The sequence below is a fragment of the Dermacentor andersoni genome, chromosome 1 (assembly GCF_023375885.2).
Source record: "Dermacentor andersoni chromosome 1, qqDerAnde1_hic_scaffold, whole genome shotgun sequence".
NCBI classification, from domain to species: Eukaryota; Metazoa; Arthropoda; class Arachnida; order Ixodida; family Ixodidae; genus Dermacentor; species Dermacentor andersoni.
The window spans coordinates 143,511,989-143,539,340 of NC_092814.1; the positions used below are offsets into that span (position 1 = coordinate 143,511,989).

General features: G+C 45.8%; 3 long non-coding RNA genes across 4 annotated transcripts in view; 1 reads left to right on the forward strand and 2 right to left on the reverse strand.

The window, feature by feature from the left end:
- LOC140216898 (uncharacterized) overlaps positions 1-12,563 on the forward strand; it is a 229,481-nt gene extending 216,918 nt beyond the window's left edge. For both annotated transcript variants that reach the window (XR_011893577.1, XR_011893578.1), the window contains one exon: positions 12,354-12,563. This is a non-coding gene — a long non-coding RNA (uncharacterized lncRNA). The remainder of the gene's footprint in view (positions 1-12,353) is intronic.
- The window catches only part of LOC140216903 (uncharacterized), a 111,751-nt gene that overhangs the window by 7,317 nt on the left and 77,082 nt on the right, over positions 1-27,352 (reverse strand). The window lies entirely within an intron of this gene.
- On the reverse strand, positions 635-4,995 carry LOC140216900 (uncharacterized). The gene is made up of 3 exons (XR_011893580.1): positions 4,829-4,995; positions 3,273-3,313; positions 635-835 (listed from the first exon to the last, which is right to left on the reverse strand). It is a non-coding gene; the product is annotated as an uncharacterized lncRNA (long non-coding RNA).

Sequence of the window (27,352 nt, forward strand, 5' to 3'; positions counted from 1 at the left end):
GTTTCTTTGATTGAAACAACCAAAAGAAAATTGCCACACCAAACAGGTTCCCTCTGCTGAAAGGCTGCTGTCTCGCATCACATGGACCTCCTTCAAGATAGGAGCAACTTTGATTCGATGTGGTCTGTTAAAATTGGTGAAACTACTGTTTCACATCTCAGAACCTGGAGAGCTGTTTTGATGTCTGCAATTTGGTGAACGTGCTCCTGCTCGAGCTGAGCAGTAACCACACTTGAGCATAGCTTCTCCGCAATTCGTGTATTAGAATAACACTTTCAGGTTACTTAAACATGTCCTCCATGCCAATAGATTTGGAGCGTGCTTCACAGACTATTCCTTGCAATGACAGCCAAGTAGCACTGCTAATGCGCAAATGCAGCTCATTTTATGTGGTGGAGCCGCTAAAAACTTTCGGCAGTGAAGGCAGCCTTTAAATTTTAGAAGCATTTGAGTATGGCGGCATTAGGCACTTAAGATCATATGAACAGTCATTCCAAATGGTAGGCTATTGTAGCACACAACTGCACACACGGGCTACTTGAATGTAGTTTGTTAGCCAATGGCAAGTTGCTAATTTTAGAAAAAAATGTGAATGTAAAAATGCAACCGGAAAGGATATATGGTACTTGCCTATAACAGCACTGACCCTGTTGAAGTCAAGAGCCTCTTTTGCCCCTTGGTGTTATTTCCAAAGCCCAAATGGCCCATGAGCTCCTCCTCTGTGAACACATGGTGAAGCAACGCCCTTGCAAACTTTCCTGGTCCACCATGGCAGGCCATGGTAAGCTGTGCCAGGATAATCTTCTCAATGTGCACTCCTCCAACCTATGTGAACCTGCATGTTTAAGTAAATGTTAGCAAAACAGTTTTAAGCCTTTCAAGCACATTCACACAACAGCCCTACTGCAAATAAATTACAAAAGTACCTGTTGGAAATCTAGAATGCTAAACTTGACTTCTTACAAGCTTCTTATGCTGTCTGGATGTCACATGTTTCAGAAAAATAAACCAGCACAAACAAGAAAAATAATAAGTAAACCAAAGTATCCAAAAGATGTAGTATTATTTAATGTGATTACCATTCTTAGGATACTTCATATTTTTGGGTGTTTGTCTCTATTTTCCCACCCATTTGTGTCAACGGGTAGCCCATGGTCTAATGGGAAGAGATTGGGCTGCTATGTTGAGGGCAGTGGGTTCACAATCAACAGTCAGAAAGAACAGCTTGGGTGACTCGGTATGTGACCTTGGGCATATGCCACTTTCTAATGAATCTCTTTCACGCTATCTTGGGCAACTGTTGCTGCTTGTGTTGGCAAGCCGCATTAGAAGCTCGAAGAGGGATATGACTGTCGATTGTTACTAAGATTATCACTACACATCAGGTTCGCTTGCTGTGCTCCAGAAGATTTCACTCCACAGTATGAAATGTACATAAGCTGCAAAGATAGTATGTGCCAACCACCAGCTCATCAATTAAATTAATTGACTCGCAAAGCACAGGCTGCACAAGATCACGGAGTGAACTCAGAAGTTTGTGGACAGTCAGTTCATGTCCATGTCGGGGACCTCTCGGGAGACTATCATTTCCTTAGTGTCCGTCATCGTGCCCTCACACATTGTATTACAATTCTGTCTGTCTCGTTGTGCCACCGTTCTAATAGTCATCACGTATCGCCACTAATTAAAATATAAGCAGACACCTATATCTACTGTTTATTAAATCTTTATGGAGAACACTTCGAGTATGAATTTTTGCAGAGATAATGAATGCTACAGCTTAAAGGAGCATTAAAGAAAAATTAAATTAATTAATTTCTGGCATTTTACGTGCCAAAATGACAATCTGATATTGAGGTTCGCCCTAGTGGGCAACCCCGGATTAATTTTGACCGCCTCAGGCTGCATGGTACATGGGTAGTTTTGCATTTCACCTCCATCAAAATGCAGTTTTATCCTGTGACCTCGTGCTTAGCGGCGCTGTGCCGATGCCCCTAAGCAACTACTGCATGAAAGCACGAAAGAGAAAAATTATTTTAGATGTATCTGTAGATGACTTTAACTACAATTCAAGAGATTCACTCGTACCGCGGCAAGAGGCTGAGTTAAGTGTAAAAGGAGCAAGAGGAAAGATTGGTGGCAGTGCTGCCTTGAAGTCGCCACACCAGCTTGCTGTGACGTCATTTATTTTGATGTCTGTTCAGGTGCAGCAATTTTTTTTTACAAATAAAGATGTTTATTGTATTCCAAAAAGCCAAAAACCCATAATAAAAACCGTCAGGAACTTTTACTGAACCAATACAACCCACGTTTGTAAATATACTTGAAATCCACGATGTGACAATGAGATGTCGGCGCGAAGATTTTGGGGCGATACTCAGAAAATTGAACTTCGAGCTTTATTTTCTCTAATAATAACAAACTACCAAGAAGTTAACAGAATTAGATACTGAAAACGATGCTTTTTTATTCTAAATTGATTCGGGGTGTCATTAGTGCCACCTTAACACAAAACAACGAATGCACTTGGCGGCGTAATAGGATAACATGCACCACTGCTTCTCATTAAGGCAGGATTGTCAGTATAGCAGAGGGCATGCACTGGCTGCTCCAGCGGGCAGCCCTGCCACCTCCCTTCAACATTCCAATTTCCGATTGTTTTATGAGCCGTGATGCAATTTCTGTATCTTAGAGACATAATGCCAAGGAGATTCATGCCATGCTGGCTACAGTATGTGGCAACCGGCACTGCACACCGTCCAGGTCGGCATCAATCTTTTTGGAATTTGGCCCTTGAAATGAGAAAAGCCCCATCACTGCTCGTTCTTCAGCCAACTTCCTAAATGGGTGTTGCTGTTTTGGTTTGATACCGCTAACAGTGCACTGCTGTATGACATAGGTCATAATACCTCCATTCTGGTACAACTAGAAAGATGTGCACTTATGTAGACCACTAATGTGCACAGGAAGTTCCTGAAAGCCCATCTTATATCAGGCATATACCCTGAAGAAGGCACATTCTATGTTTAATATATTCACAAGTGACACTGAAATTCACCCCCAGTCCCAGTGCAGTTGCAAAGTCTTTCAGCTGAGTGCTTAAAGGCACCATGTCTGCTAATGAAGGTACTCTGCACCATTTGATCACTGGAGGAAATGCCTTGCAGTTGCATCAGCAATGTTGTTTTTTTCCTGCTTCCTGCAATACATTTTCACGGAATCACTGTATTTGATCATGGTGCCGCTACAGAATGGATAGCCAAAGAATTCACCTTAGCATTCCAGCTTGGGTGTCTCCCAGCTCATTCTGAATCTGAAAAAAGATGTCAGTATTAAAACGTGAAGCCACGATGCAGCAAAAGCGACAATGGACCATTAGGCTGACATAAATGGACGGATACAAATGACTAGTCATTGAATACACTAAAGTGTGGCCGCTCTTGCCAATGGCAGTGTGAGCTTGTCAAATAATTTATTTCACATTCCTCTACTTATCTTAAAAATTATTTCCACGCATCTACTGAACTGTTATGGCCACATATTAAAGGCAGCTCCTTCATATAAAACCACAGTGTTATATTCTTTTACTCCCCGTCTACCTGATGCTACTGAAGTTTTGCTTACTCTCAAAGAAAGAATTTCACACAACTGCTCTTTCGGCAAAGCATTATTCCAAGCTTGTGGCAAAGCGTCGTCATTTAGTTCACAACGATGCGCTCCCCTTTCAATCTGTTCACTCTATAGTGCTCGGATTCAACGGAAAAATAGCTTTTCAACATAACTAGCTACTTCTATGGTCACAAGAAACAATGCTAATTATTGATGTTAATGTTGCCGATAACGTATACATGCCGCCTCGAAACACAGTGGGTCAACAAGGCAGATCTGCCAGGCATCTCGTTCCTTTACTGATTTTAAAACTTCGTTAAATCAATCAGTTACTGAAGTGCGAAAAGCTGCAATTTCACGAAATTACATTATTTTGAATGTTGTAGGAGCTGGGGTGCCATGAAATCCGCCTTTCCGTGAATGCAAAGAGCGCCTACGTGAAGCCGTTTGGGTGAAGCACTCGATGGCGTCGAACGGAGAAAATGAAAAAAGAAAGTTGAATGCGCGCGAACTGTTGGAAAACAAAATACACGCGGTTGGCAAGGCGTATAACTCGATGATTTCGCAGCACTCTGTGGCATCACCCCTATTGTATCCACGTATCGCATAGAATCGCATGTACACCCTTGAAATTCTTTATTATTATTGCGCGACAGCCTCCTCTGTGTTTTCCGATCGCGCGAACATCGGCCGCACGGCGTGTCAGATAGTGGCCTTGAAGCACCGCGGGGTCACTCGATCCTGAAGGGAACAGCGTAACATAATACACTTTCGCCGATCCCACCGCCCTAAGTTGCTACAAGCTCGCTCCCACGCCTTGTACTAGCGTGGCGCAAACGAAATATCTTCGATTACAGTACAGATCGGATGGTTTCACGTCGCATTGTTTTGCGCTCATTAATAAGGCTAACTCAATCGGTGCTCGAACACCGTATCAGAAATCATGGCGTAACATAAAACATGCCCTGTTTTAACTGGCACCACATAGCTGCCTTACGTCACCACAAGCGGAGTATAAAGTTAAACTAGGACAAAGCTCCATGTTATATACCACAAATCTAGTGCTGTACAACCAATTCTCACAACGGAAGGATAGTACTAGGAATGAAAACTAGAAGAGAGGCGCGCGGAAGACACACACAAGCGCTGAAATCATTTCAGCGCTTCCGTTCACCGCGTCACAATGGACGAACAAGGGGAATTCGAAACACTCACTCACCCTTGATGTCGCTGAGTCGGAGGCGATCATGGCGATCTTCGAGGCAACAAGCCCATAAAAAGCGAGCAACACGCAGGAATATTCCAAAGATGTCACAGCGAAGCACACAAAGAACGCAGAAAACGCAGGAAGCTCTCAAGCAAACAGCGTGCACGAACTCGCCGGAATGTGCCAAACTCCAACAGCGCAAACGCGCAATCATACATGTACACTCATACAAATACACGCTTATATTATCGTAAATTGTACGATTTGATAACAAATTTGTAATTTCATGTTATTACTGAACAATTGTTGCGATTTACAAGTGTATGAAAGTTATTTGCTTCGCTTCTTTGATGAACTACTTTCTTTAGCGCAGTAACGCAGTGCACCGGCCGGAGCTAATGGGATGCGCGGGAAAAGGCGCCAAATTCAAACGTCGCAAACACCGTGCTAATTTGTGCGCGCACAGTTTTCGTCGTTTGGATTAAAAAAGAAAGTAATGCGTGCCGCAACCATGCGACCTGAACTATTGACCAGAAAAGTACAGAAACGTCGCTGTTTGTGCTTCTTATTTCGACGTCATGGCAAACTGCAGGCGGTCTGTCGTCCCATTCTTTAAACATTTGTGCGTGCGCTTCTGCGATGTGCGATTTGTCACCGAGAACGTATAGCAGGGCAGATTGTGCTTGGTGGCCGAGTAGATTCCCAACACATTCGCCAGCATCCCGTCTAGGTCACAGAAAATAATTTGGCCTCCATGTGAAATATGAGCACCATGTTGTAAATATCGGCCAAGCTTTTCGTTTCGTTCTGTAGCGCGCTACGGGTAACATCTAAGCGAAACGCACTCTGTAAAAACGGTGTTCACTCCTTTCTCTGCCGCACCCGCCGTGGTGGCATAGTGGCTGAGGTGTTGCGCTACTAACCGGAGTGCTTGGGATCTAATGCCGGCCGCGGCGGCTGCATTTCGATGGGGCTGAAATGCAAAAACGCCCGTGTACTGTGCGTTTGGTGCAGGTTAAAGGACCCCAGATGTTGAAAATAATTATGGAGTTTCTTACTACGGTGCGGCTCATAATCAAAGCGTGGTTTTGGCACGTCAAACCCCAGACTTGAATTTTGTTAACGTTCTCCCCCACCTTGACCATATTTAACATGGAGGCATGCAATGCCGTTTCCTAACACGCAGCCAGGGCACTGGCGCCTTATAATGGACGCTGATGGAAATGCAGGATGCGTCCAATCATCGGTTCTTTGTCACTGCTTGTAGGGACGTTTGTCTTCTCAAACTGCATATATGTATATATATATATATATATATATATATATATATATATATATATATGGGGTGTTTCTGCTAACTTTAGGCCGAGTGTAAACTCTATGCCTTCTATGAAGACGCGACTAAATGCATGTTGCTCCCTTTGGTACGTAGCGTGTCGCGCTATTTCTGTATTTTGCTTAATTAGCTAATTAGTCAAGGATAATTAACCAACTTCTGAAGCAAGGAAGTTAGGAAAGAAATTCCAATTAGAAAGTTGCAGAGCAGTTGGCAACACGTCCGCATAAACAGTTTCTGTCTTTCTATCTGTTAAGTATTAGTGTTTTTCAGCTTACTGCGGATGCTCGCGAAATACAAAAAGCACCACGTGACATGCCCGCCTGCGAGTCGTGATTGCACTGCTGCTAAGCCTTCTGCGCACAAACGAAAACATACCATTTAACCAGTGTGAATTAACACCCGTCTGCTTATCGCCATCATGAACCGCAGCGAGGGAAGCATGTCGCTGGCGTCAATACCACAGCCAACGCCTTCGTCACTGCCCTGTCGCCTTTTAAGCGGCAACACACCCTGCTCGATGGAATGCTCGGTTGGGAGCGCTGCAAGCACGGCGCGCAAGCGGGTATGTAAAGTGATATATTTTTTTTATTTCGCGGGCATCCGCAGTAAGCTGAAAAACACTAACACTTAATAGATAGAAAGTTAGAAATTGCCTAATCTAACGTTTTACAAAGTGCTCTAGAACTTTGCAATTGCAATTTTTCGCCTAACTTTGTTCCTTCAGAATGACTAATTTTCTTGACTAATTAACTACTTAGGAAAATACAAGAATAGCGTGACGCATACAAGAGTGAGCAACATGCATTTGGTCGCATCGTCTTTTGGTGCATCGGCATATTTTTAAACTCTGAGTAAAGTTAGCTGACACGTGTATATACGTCTATGGTTCAAGTAACGTGGAACAACACCCTGTATAAATGCAATGGTGATCAAGTGATCAGTAAAGCAACATATATGTGCAAAAGACGCACACATACATATGTGCGTGTTTTTCACATATACTTCGAAACTCAAAATTGCTCGTGACTCAATTTTATTCAACAATAAGTTAACAGCATTTAGTCAACGACTTTATTGTTGGAAACTACTCAACAATGGTTCAATACTCATTATTCAACAATATGTCAAGAGAATTTAGTCAATGACTTTATTGTTGGAAACTACTCAATATTGGCTCAATAATACTCAATACTATTCAACAATATATCCACAGAATTTAGTCAACAGCTTTATTATTGAAAACTACTCAACAATGGCTCAACAATACTCAATACTATTCAACAATATATCAAGAAAATTTAGTCAACGACTTTATTGTTGAAAACTACTCAACAATGGCTCAATATTACTCAATAGTATTCAACAATATACCAACAGAATTTAGTCAACGACTTTCTTGTTGTGAACTGCCCAACAACTTTACTGTTGAATATTACTCTGTGGCTTCAATAAGTGTTGCGGTATTGTTGAAAGGCTATTGAGTCAACAATTCGTCAACAATATGCCAACAACATTTCAACAGTCATTTTCATAAGGGTCGTATGTCAGTTGGTCATGGCATTCGTGTCGGAGAACTGAATGCGTGCACTGTAATGCCGGTTTTGAATCACAGAACACAGCCCATTTTCTAGGCCTTTCAGAATCAATGAATTCCAGTGCTCGACGAAAGGCCGTTAGTTCTGCCGCTGTTGAGGTCGTGACATGCGATGTCTTGAACCGCAGTGTCATTCCTCGCATTGGTATAACCACGCCACCACCAGAACTGCACGACGTAGTCGATCCATCGGTATAGATATGTACGTGGTTGCTGTGCTTTTCATGCAAAAGAAGTAAGCTCAGCTGTTTTAGAGCAGGGGCCGGTAGATCTGTCTTATTCGGTAGTCCTGGAATCATTATATGTACTTGTGGACGGCTCAAACACCATGGAGGAAACGCTGGCTTGGCCGCAATTGCGTACCCTGAAGTAAACGACGCACGATGTGCACTGACAATACTGCTAAATGTCGAGCAGAATCTTGCAGCAGTGAGGCTCGTTAAGTGGTGGGAATGGGTCCTAGCATAATGCCTGAGATGCGTACGCATTGTCTCAACGGTAATGCGCGTCGTGATTGGGTAATCCTGCGCAAGGGCAATGGTTTCAGCCGTTGATGCACTGCGTGGTAAGCCAAGACATATCTTAAGGGCTTGGGCTTGAATACACTGAATCGTACGCAGGTTAGTCTTGCAGGCGTTGGATATTGTAGGCAGGCTGTACCGCAGGAATCCAACGAACAACGCCATGTACAGCTGTAACATAGCGTGTATAGATACTCCTCAACTTTTTCCTGCAAGGAACCTGAACAGGTGGCAGATAGCAGTCAGTCGCTTTTTCACGTAATTCACGTGCGGTGTCCAAGATCTCTCTCAATTACGACTCCCAAGAACCTGTGACTTCTGCTGTATCGTATAAGTTGCCTGTTAATAGATACGCCGTAAACAGACATTCGCTTCCTCATGAATGCTACCATTGCGCACTTCCCGAATGAAATTTCAAGTCCTTGTTCACGAAGGTAGCAAGATGTCATTGTGGCTGCCTTCTGAAGCCGAGCGCGAAGCTGAAGTCGTGTCACACCTGATGCCCAAATGCAGATGTCGTACGCTAGATGAAAAGTCGTGCAGTGCTTGGCAGGTTGCCAAGTAATCCACAGAGGGTGAGATTGAAAAGAGTCGGGCTAAGCACTCCGCCTTGAGGGACTCCTCGGCTACCGTAATGCTCGGATGTCGGGCGATTTTCTGTGTCCACGTAGAATGGTCTCCTCTGTAAGTATCTGCACACCCACATATACATCTTACCACCAAGTCCGACGGCTTCTAACGTGCTAAGGATGGCTTCACGGGTGACATTATCATAAGCCCCTTTAACGTCTAGAAACAGAGTAGCAGATAGTCGCTTACAGGCTTTTTGGTGTTGCACAAATGTTATGAAGTCAACAACGTTGTCTGTTGACGAACGGCCACGTCTGAGTCCGGCCATAGCATCTGGGTAGATTTCATAGTACTCTAAGTACCATTCCAGATGTGTTAAAATAATTCTTTCCAATGTTCTTCCGACACAGCTGGTAAGTGCGATCGGACGGTATGAGGAAATGTCCAAAGGCGACTTGCCAGCTATGAGAAGTGGAATGAGGCGAGTTGACTTCCATTCTTGCGGAACCGTACCCGTCTGCCAGGAGTCGTTGTACAGGAGCAAGAGTGCCTTCCGAGCTTGGTCTCCTAGGTTACACAGGGCACCGTATGTAGTGCCGTCAGGTCCAGGCGCTGAAGAACGCCTTCACAAAGCCAGCGCAGCTTCTATTTCTTCCATAGAAAAAGGGCATTCCATGCGGGGATCACGTGAGAATAGTGGGTGGTCGAGCGTTCCCGTACCCATTCCATCGGAATTTGCTTCGCCAGCAATCTTTCTGCAGAAAGGTTCAACGACGTCAATATCTCTACGTTGTAGATGTAGTGCCAGAGATTTAAACGGGTGGCGCTGACCAAAGGTTGTGCGAAGGCCACGAACAGTCCTGCATATAAGTGACAAAGGTTTACGCGGATGCAGGGACTCGCAAAAGGATACCCTTTGTCGCGAAACCAGCTTGTTCATGTGATGCTGTATTTTCTTTTGTGTTCGTCTAGCCAATCTCAAATCATAATTGCACTTCGTGCGTCTATATCTTCGCTCCGCACGACGGCGAATTGCTCGAAGTTTCGCTAGTTCCATGTCGAAATCGGTGCGGGAAGAACTCTTCGAAAGCAAATGCGTGGTTGTTTGTATGGCATCCTTTATCGCGCCCTGTAGGTTATAGGAGGTGCCGTCACGACAACAGTCTTCCACTATTATTTTGTATTTAGGCCAATCGGTGCACTGAACGGTTCTGAAGGAGTTGGAGCTAGTCAAACCTTCGATCTTCAGATAGGTTGGGATGTGGTCGCTACCCCGCGTTTCTAAATCCGAAAACCAGTGCACTCTTCTCGAAAGCGAACGTGAAACGAAGGTAACGTCCAAGCAGCTACTGTACGCTGATCCACGCAGATAAGTAAGGCTTCCATCATTTGGCAGCCAAAATTCGAGTTCATAGGCAAAGGACACCAACGTTCTGCCTCTAGAGTTCACTTTCGAGCTTCCCCATAGGTAACGGTGGGCGTTAAAGTCACCAGTGAGCACCCGCGGCTGTGGAGTCGATGTCAAAATTCCCCGTAAGCGCTCACAATATAGACGGCTTGTTGTAGATAAATAGGCTCCAAGAATTGTGAACGTGAGCTTTTTCTTCTTCACTGTTAAGCAAATGTATTGATTTCCTTCGTCAGGAGGCACTGGGTGATGTACATAAGTCAAGTCACGGCGTATAAACACTACGACCTTGCTTTAAAGAGCTCTGTATATTAGAATCGTGTTCGGGTACATTGTCTCTCCCCATTTTTCTTTCTGCAGCTATCGTCTTTCAAATAGTTCAGTGTACATAGCGATTCAACTGAAGCAAACGAAAAATTAGTTTGATGGGCACGCAGCATGTTCATTGTCATAATCTTTGTAAAAAAATTGGAGGACGCCTGAGCTTCGCCGTCAAGAGTGAAACGCGACAGCGTTCCCGTCGACCCGCCAAGGGGTGTAAGACAATGCGCTACGGCGCAGCGATCACTTACGAGGCGCCCCGCATCGGACTTTGCACCCACCAATCACGCGGTGAGCGTCGAGCAACGCAGCGTTCGGCGCGGCAACGAAACATGCGCCTGAGCAAGCGGAACGAACCAAAGAACTCGGTGTCTCGGAGGGGGAAACGATCTACGCCAGCCAAACGTCGTGATCGGCACGGGCAGAGCGATATATAGATAGTGATCTAAAGAAAGGAAGGACGCTTGATTCTGCAACCCGTGAGAGAGCACGGCGAAGCGTCGTCAGGGGAGAGGGAGTCGATGCCGCGACGCGCCTCGCACCGGTCCCCGCACAGCCCCAATGCGCGCGTGGCGCGCCACCTGTCGGGGCAGCGCCGTACATTGAAAGAAGGGGGTCTTCTGTGTTTGCCGCAAGATGGCTCTGCGTGTGCGGAAAGCGCAGAAGAAATGTAGCGGAAACGTACTTCGCTACTTGCGTAACTACAACTTCTGTAACTTACATGCTCATAATTACCGATATACACCGCAGTATAACTTTCTACGGCACGTTTTTAAGACAACACCGCATTCACTAGAGGCGCTCTTTTACCGCTTTGAAGCATCGAACTCGTGGCTGAGTAGTAGCGTCTCCGCCTCACACTCCGGAGACCTGCCTGCCGGGATTTTTTGCTCACGGTCAACGCCACGGACGCCGACACCGACGACACCGGCTTTTCTGCGACACGAGCTCCTTAACGCTGTCGCGTTAATAACAAATGTGGTCGTTGTTAGTTGTATGGAAAGCCTGACGTTGTGGAGCCAATTTCCACAAAATAAGTGATTCAATGGTATGCAATGGTATAGTGACTTCGACAAGCCCCTGAGGTTTCCCGCGTACCAAAAAAGAAGGAATGTAGCACTCGTCACCAAGAATTATAGTAGTTATCTCGTACACGGAACTTGCTGTTTGTAGCATAAGTTGCATAAAAATTTCTGGGACGTCTTTGCAAGTGAAATACTCACTCTGTGCCAACAAGTGTGACAGGAACAAGTGCGAATATGATCCCAGATTTGGACTTTAGTCACGTCTAAAAGAGAAAGAGAGAGAGAAAAGAGAAACTTTTATTATATGAAAGGATTTTTGTGGAATGGTCGGAGCCCCTTAAGATTATTTTTGCCTCGGAGATTAGGTCGAAGCAGAGCCTTCTTGAGCAGTCTCAATCAACTGGGGAAGGAAATATATTCTCTGCAAGAACAAGTCGCAAATTTCGGCTGTCTGTTAACAAAGAAAAAAAAAACTTTCAGGCTCGGTGGACTCGACTTTCAGTAGCTTCATCTGAAGTCTCCTGATCTGTTTGTATATTCTTCACTAGCTTTCTGCCTCGTAGGTCACTTGAAAAAGATCCTCTTTCAGAAAAATGAAAGTGCGAATGGCATAGAGCACTACTACTCATATCTTAATAAAGGTACTTTGATCTTTGCAAAGAATAAAAAGAGTCATTATTGTTTAAATTGGCCTCAAACGTGTATTATTGATCGAGCGTTTCAGTTTCTAGTAATTTTCTTTCAACCTTCTTTTTACAGGCTTGTTGTTCATGACAAAAAAGGGACTAGGCTCAATCACTTTGTAGGCACTGTCCGTCTTCAAGGTAAAGAGCGGCGTATAAATGGAAGAGACATGACAGGACAGCTAAACAGTCATACAAAGAAGATGTCTTTTGTTCACATTTTTCTACCGCAATGCCGAGTCTGTCTGAAAGAGACGAACCTAATAAATATAATTTTTGTCACAGAGTCTGGTTCAGGAAATGAACTTAAAGACAGTTCATTAGCGTTGGAAGCTCTGCTTCACATAAATGAATGCGGTCGAAAGCATTCACCAGTAGGAGCACTGATCTGCCATTAAAGACTTATGAAGAAGAAAAGATTATGCGGATCGCACGCACTGTGCCAATCATTGTAAGCGAAGCTTTTTGTGCTATTTGTTTTGAATGACGATAATTAGCGGTGATGTTGATGGCGAATGTTTAATTTATTCAGCGTTTAGTGCAAGATCCTAGTGGTGAGTTGATGCTAAACGTTACCTTGCATGCACCACTGCTGTTTGCGCAGCACGCAGGACACACAGCGAGGCGTGTTTGAGGCGTCGTTGTTGGCCATTATTCATAACCTCCGAGAAGGTTAGCACTGTCATTGTCTCACACAGCACATCGCATGGTGGCAGAAGGTTTAAAGTTTAATTGAATTATGGGGCTGTAGGTGCCAAATCCGCAACCGGATTATTAGGTCCGCCAAATGGTGGACTGCATATTAATTTTAACCCGCTGGAGTTCTTTAACGTGTACCTACAATATTTCGCCCCCGTCGAGACGCGGCTACCGTGGTTGGTATCGAACCCGCGGCATCGAGCAGCGCCAGGGCCGCAAAGCTAATCAACTGGGCACAGAAGTGTTTATCTGACGTGCGGCCGGCTTCCGCAGCGGCCGACTTCCGCCTACACATTACGGTGTTTAAATGCGTCTCTGCGTCTGCACGCCCTGCATTAGTTGACCACTTGACAATTAGCACGGTGTTTATTTTTGGAAAATACCAAGGATGTGCCATACCGTACCTTGAATTTAAATTTATCCAGCTTGTCCGCAACCGCTGTCGGGTCTAGTATGCTCGCGGACAACTTTCTCTGGCTATGAAGGGAAAGCTACGAAGGCAAAGCGCGCACAAGTGAGAGCGCTTCTGAAAACAGTAGCGCCTTTTAATCCACGTCACTTTAAGCTGGGGAGGACAAAACAGAAACACCTTATTAGCAACAGTTAAATCAGACAGAAGACACCACTGAGTGTAAAGGTTTACTAATTTTGCGGCTTTTGCCTTCCGCGTTCGGGGAAACGCGAAACCCATCACACGCGGAAGCTACGTCGATTGAGCGCCTGTTCTGAGCAGCCAAAAGCAATGTCGAACGCTACAGGACCACTTGGCGCGGTAACACATGTGGAGCAGTCACGCGCCTGTAGCTTTCCCTTCATAGCCACAGAAAGTTGTCCGCGGGTATGAACCATTTTATTGAGGGCACCGCCACTTTTCGATCACAGCGCCGTCTATCGTCCGGCGCCATGCTGGTATGTGGGATCGCGCTGGAGAGTGCACGGCGAATGTGCTGTAGACGAGTGGCAAGTTTTCGCGCTTTCCCGAGAGGTTTCAACAAGTTGATTGGATTGGGAAACTTATTAGCATGTTGTCACTAAGCTTTTAGCTTCGGGCATTAACGCACTCCCGCAGCTATGCCCACGATTGAAATAGGAGGATAGTCAAGTCTGAACATTGCCCATACGTAACGTATACATGTAGCGTGTTATTATTGTATGTCTAGCCTTGAACTCTATTAAGGTATCACTCAGGAGACAACAATAAAAGGTGTCTCCATGTGTCATGCGGTGTGCCGCACCAGCGTACATCCTTATACAGGTAACTGCGAAGCTCCGTGGAAATGCATTTTGCTAGCTTTCGTGCTCCTAAAATTTTCGCGGTACGATTTTCTAAACATAGTTTATCTGGCACCCTGGCATCAAGCATTACAAAATAAAGAACTGTACAATAATTCGATCGAAAGGGCTGTTAACATGAATAAAATGAGCTGATGATAGTGGCCGCAAAATATGCTACGGTCAACCAGACGCACGTGATGCGTCGAAAGATTATACGCACTCTTAGGTCTCGAATGGTGCCTGTGCGTGCAAGGGCACGTCGCCTACTCGAGAGAGCCGAAAAACGAACAACTACTCTTTTCAACAGCAACTTTATTTTCTGCAGTAATACAGAGCTCGATGAGTGCGTCGACAGCTTGCCGGCGAGATTTGGAAGCACGGTAGAGCCCATGTGAACTAGGGCTGGCCGGCACACGGTAGGCATGGCTTTAATTACAAAATGGAAAGAATACACATTAATTTCTTTTAGTCGGTAAATAGTGTTTTCATAATACGTCCTCGGTCAACTTCCACCAGAACGTTGGTTGCCAAACAGGATAACTGTAGAACACGTTTGAACAGAATAAGTTTAATAAGCACGAAGAAAAAAGTTAACGTCATCCATTCGCAATAGTAGACTGACTAGGATACGCACCTTTCTTTCATATCCCAGTTTGATCATGGATGCCGAGTTCCGAGTTCGTCGCCGAGCGCTCACAGGGAACAAAACCTTCCGAATATACACGCGATGGCATCAAGTCCTTTCTGTCTATGCCGACAATACAAAGCAGATGCTTCATGCTTGCTTCCGAAAGTTAATTTTGTAACTGAATAAAGCAGAGTGGTAGCCCGTTGACTTTGAATCATTTGACATCACAGAAATCCCAGACAGAACCTGTTAGAATAGCATGAATTTGCTATTAAACTGTTACCTTTCCAAGCAGCTGCTGGGAGAAAACGGTATCCGCACATACCCCTGCGAGGAGAGCGGCGCGGCGCGCTGGCTCGAGACTACGTTCCTCCTCGCTGATAAAACGGTTTATACGCCATATGCAGCGCCTATTAAAGCCCCTTGATAATTTGAAAGTAGCGACACTCTCCTCTTCACGGCGCTTTCCTCCTCAATTCTCCTCGCCCGCCGGCTGCGCACGGCGCGCTTTTCCTCTTGGGCTCTCACGGACGGGCCGCAGGATTCTATGGAGGCGTGTTCTTTTGGGCCAGTTGCGCGCCCCAGTGGGGTTGAAAATTTTGAGAAATGCTAATAACAGCATCGATAATGCTGGTGGCAACGTTTATGAGGAGGTTTGTTTTTTCTTAAAGCCGTATGAACGGGGTATACCGATGTAAAGGGAACTTTGAGGCGAGTTCTATACTCCAGACAATTTTTCTGCCTCATGATCAGATGCTTTACTTCGTGCGTATGATCTAGTATTGCTTGTGACACATCCCTTTGTGTGTGGCTTATTAAGCGAAAGCCTTAGACCTCTGTTTCAAGGTCCCGTTGTCAGCTACAAAAAATATCACGTGACCGAAGGCGGGAAGCGAACCAAAGCATGTGCAGCCGCGTATAAGAGATGCTTAATGATTAGCAAAGTAATGATTGGTTAGTGATTGGATTAAGATGAATTCGGGTGTATTAAGGAGGATTAAGGTGGATTAAAGTCGATGAAGGTGCATTAGGGTGAATGAAGGTGCATTGAGGTGCATTAAGGACGATTATAGAGGATTAGGGTGGATTAAAGTGCATGAAGATGGATAAGGGTGAACTAAGGTAGATGAATGTCAATTCGGGTGGATTAACGTGAATTAAGGACGATTATAGTGGATTAGGGCGGATTAAAGTGAACGAGGAAGCATTAGTGTTGATTAAGGAGGGTTAGAGTAGATTAAGGTCGATGAAGGTGGATTAGGGTGCATTAGGAGGACTGTCGTGGATTATGGTGGATTAAAGTGAATGAAGGTAGATTAAGATCGATGAATGTGGATTCGGTGGAATAATGTGCATTAGGAGGTTTATGGTAGACTAACCGGTCTTAATACTCAATGAAGCCTAATTCACCTTAGTCCGCCCTAATCCACCTTAATCCAGCTTAATACTCCCAATCCACCTTAATACAACCTAATCAACCTACGTCGCCCCTAATGCACCTTAGCCTACCCTATACGGTCTTAATCCCCCTTTATCAGCCCTAACCCATCATAATCCGCCTTAATCCCCTTTCATCCACCTTAATCCTTATTCATGACCATTAATCCAACGTAATCCGGCTTAATAGTCCCAATCTACCTTAATACACCCTAATCCACCTCTGTCAGACTTAATCCAGCTCCATGGTCCCTGATCCACCTTAATCTACCCTAATCCATTCTAATCGGTCCTAATCCTCCTTTATCAACCCTAATTCACCTTAATCCTCCTTAATCCCAGTTCATGCACCCTAATCCACCCTAATCGGTCTTAATACCCTTTCATCAACCTTTCACCATAATCCACCATAATCCGCCTTAATCCTCCTCCACCCACCTTAATGTTTATTCATGTATCTTAATCCTTCTTAATGCACTCTAATCCACCTTAATCTTCTTTAATAACCTCTAATTAACCTTAATCCTCCCTGATCTACCTTATGTCAATCACTAATGATTCATTAATTAACTTGGGTAATCATTCCCTTATACAGGGGTGGACATGCTTTGGATCAGCTCTGGCCTTCCTTGGGCCACGTGATACTTCCAGTTTACAACGACACCTTGAAACATAGAGATCTAAAGGCTTTCGCCTTAAAACTTAAAAAACTCAATGTTGACTAGCTAACGCTCATCACCTGCAATACCACGGGTATACTTGCCGCTAATTTTTTTCAGGGCGCGAAGCAGAATCTATAATGCTGCACTTCCGACTGAATAACAACAGTTAGCGACGTGCGAGGTGATCGAGCCGCCCCAGAATATTAAGCATACTGAGGACAACCGCAACAAAAACGCTGGTGAGCAGGCCGGAAGAATGAAAAAAATGCATTACCGGATGCTTTGCTACGAGCTATAAGACGCCTCAGCTCGGAAACAACGCTGTTATTTGTCGGAACAAAGTTCTTTCGGCCAATGTCATGCAGCCACTGCTTCCTGCGCAAGCCGTCATGTTTTCCTTGTGGTATCATAAAAATGGCATAACCATCTACAGGCTTCTTGCGGCAGTTATATGCGCAACAGCCCGGCATAGCGCTAGCACATAGAGCAGGCAACACAGCGTACAACGTTCGCTACGCCGAGCTAAAGCGCCGAGCCAGCCGTGCTCAGGAGGAAAATGGCGCGAACGAAAAAGAAAAACGGAGGCAAAACTGGTTGCCGCGGGGGAACGCGCGAGGGGCGAGGAGGAGGCGAGGAGGTCGCGCGGCGGCGGCAGAGTTCAAAGAGTGTCGCTACTTTCAAATTATCAAGGGTCTTTAGCGCTTATACGCCTCGTGCATCCCACCTAGCGGGCGCTTCCAACAGTACACGCGGGAGCAGTAGCAGACGACGACCCTTTGCAGCAAGAATGACTGAAGTTCGCGCCTGCAATTTCTGCTTTGTTCAGGTGCGAGGCTTCTTCTTCTGCGGTGACAGCTGTAGGGAAGACACTGACCTCTGTGGGAGCGGGTATGAACACGATGTTACCGATGTTTGGGACAAGTTGGTCCACATTCGTGTCAGGTGTGTCCCGCAGACAAACGCCATGAACCCCATTTACATGAAGTGGAGCTCATGTTCACTAGCCGATAAATTTTGTTGAATAATGCGATGTCTCTATCGTTTTTTTTTATTCTACCTTTGCCGTAATGCTGCTTCTATACCTCAATAATGAGTACCCGTCGTTAGTGCAGACTTATATCAAACAAATCCGCGCGGTGCTATGTCTGCATATGCCGTTGCGATTTTTCTGCCGATGAATACGTGTGACATCACCGAATAAGTGCAGTCGAAGTTGCCTGAAGAAGAGTAATTGCGAATTTATTGATGGAAACGCGTACACTAGCCAACGAAGTCACCAAACGCACGGTTTAATAAAAGCGCGTGTTAGTGCTGCACCGCCGATGCAATTCTGCTGCATACGCCGATGAACTGCCCTTTCTACTGCAGTTATTACAGTTTTAAATTCCCCAAGGGAGCTGCTTGGAAACGTACAAAGCTAAAGACTGACTAACTTATCAGTACTTTTTTATATTACTATAGACAGAAGTGCCTCATGATATATTTAAATGCAGAGCAGCGCCAGTCAAAGTAGATGAGCACCGGCGGCAAGGCCGGGTTTAGTCCTCTGCAGCGTAGCTATAATAAGAAAGAATTTAGTTGAGTACAAAATTCACACGCAAGAAGGGTCTACGTTGTGAAACAAACAAATCACTCGGCGTGTTAAGTCTGCTCAGGCAGCATCGAGGTGTGATGACTTCCCAAATGTGACGCGAACTTTTCAGCGAGAAATGGAACAAAAATATCATACGCAGCAACTGTTAGCAATTCTCGCCCTGAACTACCTATTTTCTAAACACATTTACCACAAAAAAAAAAAAAAAACACACGATATCTAAGATGCCCTCGGGCGAAAAGAATAAAGCTGTTAAAGAAACACTTCCATGGTATCATTCCGATAAGACACAGCGTGATTTATACCCTTTACAAGCGAGGCAAGGTGAAAACTTCGCAGCTCAAAAGAATCAACAAGAGTTATGCATGGAGCAACTAGCAACAGTTAAACATGCGCGAAGCCATGCATAAAATAGATGTAAAAACATGAAGTGCGCGACAGCTGGTGCGAGTATTTACCGGGCGTCAACGATTTCAGTTCTTGCAAACTTCAGTAGCTTTAACATACAACGCAATGCGCTCGTGCAGTCATGCTGCCTAGCTAGCGCAACGCGCTAAAGAAGCGGAAAACAATATAAGCGGCAAACGGCATTCCTAACTTTAGCGAAATGCCTTTAAACCGCATGCTGCACTGCAGACGAACTTCGTCGCTTACGCGTTTAACTATGATCGAGTGGAAAAAAACACCGACGAGACAAAGCAAAGGATGAGAACAAGAAATTTCCCGCCGAAGCGACGATCCATTTTTGCTACCGTTGCTCCCGCTGATGATGCTTTGCGGGGAATGATTAGAACCGCATTGCCGGCATGTTTCCGCCGGTATTTGAGCACCCCACGCTGCAAAAATTCTTCTTCGACATTCCTTGAAGCTTTGGCCACCCCACACATGCGAAGGGTGTTGCCTATTTTGCTCTGAAAATTTTGCTCTGAAAGGAGCTAAAATCCCTTGATAATTTGAAAGTACCGCCACTATTTGAACTCTGACGCCGCCGCGCGACCTCCTCCCGCCCTCCCCTCCCGCGGCAATCAGTTTTGCCCCGTTTTTCTGCACGACGATTGGTCTCCCTGCCGTTGCCCTTGGAAACGCGCTGATCTTGCGTTTTGCTTGTGTTTTTCTCTTTCGTCCGCGCCATTTTTCTTCTCAGGTCGGTTGGATAGGCGCTTTAGGACCGCGTAGCGAACGCTGTGTTTCCTGCTCTATGTGCTAGCGCTATGTCATGCTGTTGCGCATATAACTGCAGCAAGAAGCCTGAAGATTTTATGATACCACAAGGAAAGCGTGACGCCTGCGCAGGAAGCAGTGGCTGCATAACATTGGCCGAAAGAACTTTGTTGCGACAAAGAACAGCGTTGTTTGCGAGCTGAGGCATCTTTCTTATTGCTCGTAGCAGAGCAACCCGTAATGCTGCATTTTTTTTCATTCTTACGGCCTGCTCATCAGCGTTTTTGTTGCGGCAATTTGTACGTTGCATAAGAATGTGGTTTTCCTCGTATGCTTAATATTCCGCGGCGGCTCCATCACCTCGCTCGTCGTCAACTGTTGTTATTCAGTCGGAAACGCAGTACTATAGATTCTGCTTTCCGCTGTGAACAATTATGCGCGAAGATAGAGCCTCTCAACCGCACTTTTCGCGATTGTTACGATCGGCTGCCTGTTTTCCTAAAAATTCAAATAGCGGCTTGTAGTGGAGCTATTATTTGTAGCTCGGCTATGCCAGGATAAACGTAGCGAAAGCTAAGGCATAGCATGGTTAGCCTTGGTTAATCTTGATTGCAAGTTCGGGTTAGTCTGGTTGTCTAGCTATGTTGCGGCGTTTAATTAGCCAGTCGTTCGGCGCGCTGTTTGTCTGTTTCATGGGCAATTCGTTTCCTCTTCATCTCGTTCCGATGTCGATTCCAGGCCACCACCTGCTTATCAGAATTGTCGTCGTCCGTACTGCCGCCTCAACCGTGGTTGCGGCGCACGCGAGCTCTCCTTTTCAATCCTCCGACATGTTATCAGGCATGCGACGCAGCTGGCGAAGCGAACGGAGGCGAGCGCAACGACAAGGAAGGCGGTGCGACGTCATAGCAAACTGCCGCGGTGGAAAGGCGCGGCGCTGTGCAGCGGCGGAACACCTGTGGCTCGGTGCTACTAGTGGCGCATGCGCAGTAGTGACTAGGGAGCGAGAGCGAGAGAGAAATATACGCGGTGAGGTGGGCGTTGTGACGTCATGTGCCTCCTCGGAGCACCGCCACGGCGAAATCGCAAGTTTGCGGCCAGTAAAGCTTTCGCTTTAAAAATAGTGGCAAGTATACCCGTGGTATTGCAGGTGATGAGCGCTAGCTAGTCCACATTGCGTTCTTGTAAGTTTTAAGACGAAAGCCTTTAGATCTCTATGTTTCAAGGTGCCTTTGTGAACAGAAAATATCACATGACCTAAGGAAGTCCAGAATCTCCACTGTATACGAGAATGATTAGCAAAATTAACAAATGATTCATTAGTGATTGAATTAAGGTGGATTAGAGTGTATTCAGAAAGATTAAACTGCATGAATAAGGATTAAAGTGTATGAACAAGGATTAGGGAGGAGTAAGGTGGGTGCAGGAGGATTAAAGTCGATTAGGGTGGAATAACGTGGATTAGGGTCGAGGTGGATTAGGGTGTATTAAGGTGTATTAAACAGTATTGAGGTGAATTAAAGTGTATGAATAACAATTAGGGCGGATGAAAAAGGATTAAGGTAGATGAAGGAGCATTAAGGTGGATTATGGTGAATTAGGCTTGATGAAGGAGTATTAAGACTGATTATCGTGGATTACGGTTACGGTGAATTAGGCTTGATGATGGAGTATTAAGACCGATTAGGGCGGATTAGGGTGCATTAAGGAGGATTAAGGTGCATGAACAAGGGTTAAGGAGGATTAGGGTGGATTAAGGTTGATGAAGGGGAATTAAGATTATAAGGCCTACTGTATTAAACCTTAATCCAGCTAATCCCTCACCCACCTGAATTGGCATTAAACCTCCTTAATGTACCTTAATCCATCCTAATCCACCATAATCCACCTTCATCCTCTTTCATCTTCTTACATTTCACCTTCATCATCTTAATTTTCCTTAATCCTACTTCATTCACTTTAATCCACGGTAATCCTCCTTAATGCACCCTAATGCACCTTCATCGACTTTAATCCACCCTGATCCTACTTAATGAACTTGAATCCTCCTTAGTCCCCCATAATCCTCCTTCATTCACCGTAATTCACAATAATTCTACTTAATGCACCCTAATCCACCTTGATCGACTTTATTCCGTCCTAATCCTCCTTAATTCTCCCTTTATCCAACCGAATTCTTCTCCATTCACTGAAATCCCCCCTAATCCACCATATTTCTCTCTAATGCACCTTTATACCCCTTCATTCACTCTAAACCACCTCTACCGACTTTAATCCAACTTAATTATCCTTAATCATCCTTAATAATGTTAATTCATCTTAATCCAATCAATAATCAATAATTACTTTGTTAATCAGTAATCATTTCTTATGCACGGCTGCACATGCTCTGGTTCGCTTGCGGCCTTCTTTCGGTCAGGTGATATTTTTTGTAGCTCATAACGCGACCTTGAAACAATGATCTAAGGCTTTCGCTTATTAAGCCACACACAAAGGGATGTGCCGCAAGCAATACTAGATGAGACGCACAAACTAAAGCATCTCATCATGTGCCAGAAAAATTGTCTGGAGTATAGAACTCGCCAACAAAGCTCCTTTTACGTCTGCATAGCCCGTTCTTATTGCTTCGAGAACATACCAACCTCCTCATAAACGTGGCCTTCAGCATTATCGGTGCTGTTATCAGCATTTCTCAAAATTTTCAACATCACTGGGGCGAGCAACTGGCCCAAAATAACACACCTCCATAGAATGCTGCGGTTCGTCCGCGGGAGCCCAGGAGAAAAAGCGTGCCGTGCGCAGCCAGCGGGCGAGGAGAATCGAGGAGGAAAGCGCCACGAGGAGGAGAGTCACTGCTTTCAAATTATCAAGGGGCTTTAAGAGGAGCTAAAGAGGGGCGCCATTGAAAGCCGCGTAGCGGCGGCCGTTGGAACCGCAGGCAGGCCTCGTGCCGGAGACGCCTGCTTCCCCTGCAGGCATGATTGAAGTGTGTGCGTGCGATGTGCCGCTTGTTCAATTCTGCGGTGTCAGTGTGCGCAATGAAATGGCACTGTACAATAGTGAACATGTGCCCGACTTCACGGCTGTCTTGGAAGACATTGACATCTTAAGTGCCAAATGTTTGCCGCAGATGAGCATCAACAAGCTTGCCTACGAAATGGCTCATCGACAATATGCCACTTTCATTATAATGCCCCGGCCACTAATGTTTTCATTTGTTGGCCCGTGAACCAACATTCTGTATGCTCACGCTTGCTTAGTTTACATGCCGTGTATTTTTATAGTGGGTTGAGGGAGTGCCGTCGCGCCTGCGAATGGTTCGTGCAGGCGCCGCCACGTGAGAAGCCAGTGACAGTAGAACTTCCAAACCAGCACGATGAGCTTGAGAAAAATAGCACATATAGGACTCTGGCAATAATTAAGGGTTGATTGTTTTCCTGCTTACGTCTTACCACTGTCTGCACATTATGGATTTCACACGTGCCATTGTTAAACAAGCAGAGCGTTTCGATGATTTCCCAGGAGCACGCTAGTGAGATATCGAAAGACGCCATAGCTGAAAATTTGCCTTCCTGGTCAGTCAAGAGCGTATTGCTTTTATATCATGTTATTTTTTGTGCCACCACCATTTTCACTAGTATCACCCTCACACCCAAATGCGGAATGCTGACCGCATGTTGTATCGTCTGTTGGAGTGGCCCGAGTCTGAATAGCCAATGCAGCGCTCTTTGTTTAGTTAGAAGAGTACGTTGACGCAATAGTAACAGTTTGAAAGCAAAGACAAAGCACGGCAATAAATAATTATTGTAAATCACGTGCTACATTGAAATCATTTTCAAAGCAGAGACAACTACAGTGAAGCAACATGAACATATATTGACCCATTTCATGCAAATGAAGAAAAAGAGAACAGGCACTCGCTACCACCACTAGCAAGAAAAAAAAATAACATGAAGGTTACAGAAGTGACCACGACGCATAATATAGCTGGGGTAAAGTGAATATGCAGTAGTTGCAGACATCAGGGCTTCGAAGTTCAGGCGTTTCCCATTGCCGCGAAGTGATATTAGGAGGCATCCAAAACAAGGTTGAATCCGGCTGTCAAACGCTTTTAATGCTCTTGACGTCAGGTTGTACAGTAACCATGCAGGCGGCTGAGGCGAGCGTACACCGAACGTTATACGCCGCAAGGCGCATTGCAGTGCCATCCATAGCTAGAGCAGCAGCTGATTCCGTGAAACGTATGGGTGATTGCGTGACATGTTTTGGAAGACGCCGTCACCTGCTTTTTAACTCAGAGCCTTTTGTTCAAAGCGTCTAAACACAATGAGCGCTTCACAGCTTTGCTCCGCATTCTCTGGCTTAGCTTGTCGCATCTTTTTTTTTTTTTTCATACGGGGGCATCACGTCTCACCAGTAACACTCTAATGTTTATCGTATCTTCTGGACTGTAGATTAGGCGAACGAGTTTAAACGACCCGCCGCGGTTGCTTAGTATCTATGGTGTTGGCCTGCTAAACACGAGGTCGCGGGATCAATTCCCGGCCACGGCGGCCGCATTTCGATGGGGGTGAAGTGCGAAAACACTCATGCACTTACATTTAAGTGTACGTTAAAGAATCCTAGGTGGCCCAAATTTCCGGAGTCCCCCACTACGGCGTGCCTCACAATCAGGTCGTAGTTTTGACACGTAAAACACCATACAATGCACCATAATCTAACAATTTCTAACTTGGAAGCGCTTTCTGAAGTGCAGCGACATCAAGCAAAAAATAAAAACACAGTGATCGCTCTAAAACTACAGTAAACGAAGCGCGATTGCTTATCTTCCCCGTCGAACAGCCAAGGTAAATATACCTGGTAGCGAAGCTTCCATAGGAGCCCATACGTTCAAAACATGGTGGTCCATCGGCGGCTCATGGGGCTTAGCGCCATCTGTATGTGGTGGGAACACTTCCGGCGGAAGAAAAAAATAATGTGACGCCATATCCGTTAAAAGCAGAAGTGACGTCATGTTGTTTTCGAAGGCGAGAAATTCTTGTTGTCCTGCCTTTGGAGCTATATATTCAAATGTCCCGCCATTCGACTTGATGGGCGTTTCGAGCTTTCAGCGTGGAAAGCGATGCAGGAAAAGGCCAGCCGTACGGTTGTCGAAATCGCACCCCTGGACAGAACATACTTTCTTTGGAGGCCGACGAACGCTTTAGGTGTAGAGTGCTGATCCCATTGTAGGATGCCAAGCCCGTCGGCCAGCGCACTCGCGCGAAAACAACTACACAATTATCTGGCGGTCGTAACTCACTATTTTTGACTGAACAGATTAAGAAGCGATGAAGCCACCCGCGTCACCAAATTCAGACAAACTTCGACAAATGCGAAAACACCCGTGTACTTAGATTTAGGTGGACTTTAAAGAACCCCAGGCGGTCGAAATTTACGGAGTCCTCCACTACGGCGTGCCTCATAATCAGAAGGTCGTTTTGGCACGTAAAACCCCATAATTAAATTAAAAAAAAACTTCGACAAGCAAGAAACCACAAACTGTGAGGGGGGCGTATTTCAGCAGGTGAACTTTACGAGTGCGCCTTTCTGCCCATTTCAAGACGTGCATTGCATTGCGAGTGATAGTGGCGTCAACGCCCCCTGTAGCGATGGGCGCTGAAAAGAAATGCATTTATTAATAATAATAAAATTAAATAAACTTGTATTTTCTTAACTCTTCACGAATATATAAAATTGAGTAGGAATTTTATTTTCGTTGAATGAATCTAACTGGGTCTCACTTGAATTAAAAAACGCGTTTTTCTTTCCCAATGTTTGTTCCCTCCAAACATAGTCGCGCTTCAATCGCGGCTCCCATAACCCCTCATGCTGATGTCGGTGACAATCTGTACTGAACCGCTTTTCGCCCGAAACTTCGCGACCTATTTCAATCGACCTTGGAACTGCCGCGATCCACCGTCGCCGTCGCTATTACTCGCGAAGTAGCACCGGGAACTAATGGTATCTTCGACTGGTCGCCTGTATGCCCCGAAGCAGAGTCGGGTAGATCGGTCGTTTCCCGAGCTCAAAGGTAGGGGACAAGCGCGCAAGCCGAATGTGCGACTCGCTCTCGGAGGAGGAAATTGCTGATGCGAAACCACGTGACTACTGCCAACGTCCGATGTTTCGCCTATCCAAAGCTCCCGGCGCTGCCCAAAAAACCGGCGGACGTGCCGGCGGGACGAACGTTCGTCGAGACGCCAGCATGCAGTGGCCTAGGTTGCCAAGGTTACGGTGGGCCGTCGCCAACAGCAGCGACGCGGCGCTGCGATAACGTTTCAATCTCGATGACTGCTCCGACGACAGGGCTCGGAGCGCCTCAGAGCGCTCCAAGATAGAGGAGAGCAAATCGAGAAGAACCAGCCGAACGCAGGGCGCGCACCCTCTTTCAACCAGTCGAAGACAACGCCGCTCGCGAGAGCGCTCCAGAGTGCTCAGAAACGACCAGCCGAAGATAGCATAAGTGTGTGCCTGACGATATTTTGCACGTGTTAAAGCGCCCATATACGCAACAGTTGCTTCAAGACATCGCTGAAGGCTGACAGAAGCCTTAAGGTACGTCCCCACTTGCGGAAAGGACCGCGCGCAAGGCGGCGCGCTTTAAGAATTCTCTAGAATAGCAGCTTGGGCTTGTTGGTTTTCTATCGTGGTGTCAACAGCGCAAAACGTAGATGGGACACGAGACGAGAAGACGACACCATAAGCGCGGCCGAAATAAGCGCGCCGCCTTGCGCGCGCTTATTTCCGCAAGTGAGGACGTACCTTTAAATTACGTTCAAGAACGCAAACATAACGGCACGAGCGTAGGCGCTAACCGGAACAGTGCTCGCCCGAGCCCGCCTACGCTTCGCATCCTTGGCGACAGGCGGTGTTGTAGGCGCTTTGCGCATGGCACATAGTAGAGTTTCCTTGCCTTTTTATGCCACCTGTTCCCTCTCCAGCGCTTTTCCCATGTGTGAGAGCTGCGAGCAAAGACTAGTAAGGCTGTTATTTGCTCGTTTCGTGACTGCATTGGTTCTAACCCCATTCTATGCGTTCCCTCCCTACCTCCTCTCTACCATTCTATTTACCTCCCCTTTGGACTGTTTCAGGTTAGTATAAAGGTGACCGTTGCAGTTTCTGCAATGCATTTACAGGTGGTCGCGGATAATTACAGCTGTTAAGAAGGTATTGTACTGACGCGACGGAAAGGTCAAAACGAGTTTCGCGTCTCAGGTTTCTTCTCTGTGACGCTCCTGCCACGTATATGCACGCTCCGACACACCTCCCGACGCGGCGTGCAAGACAGCTACAGCAGCAGTAGCAATATTAGTGGAAAAGTTGAAGAAAGAGGTAAAGAAAGCTTCGATTTAAAAGTCACAGTTTCGGCCGACAGGCGAGGCATCGATTGTGGTAGCAAATTATTAGACAGCTATACGAAGTAAGGTTAGTCGTTTTATTAGCTGCATAAACTGCTGCAAATATTCGTTCACCAATGAAATTAATAAGCACGCTGTCGCACGCGCACAGGCAAACACGAACACATCTCACTCGACGATCGTGGACACTGGCTGTCAGAAAGCTGGCGTGAAGCACGG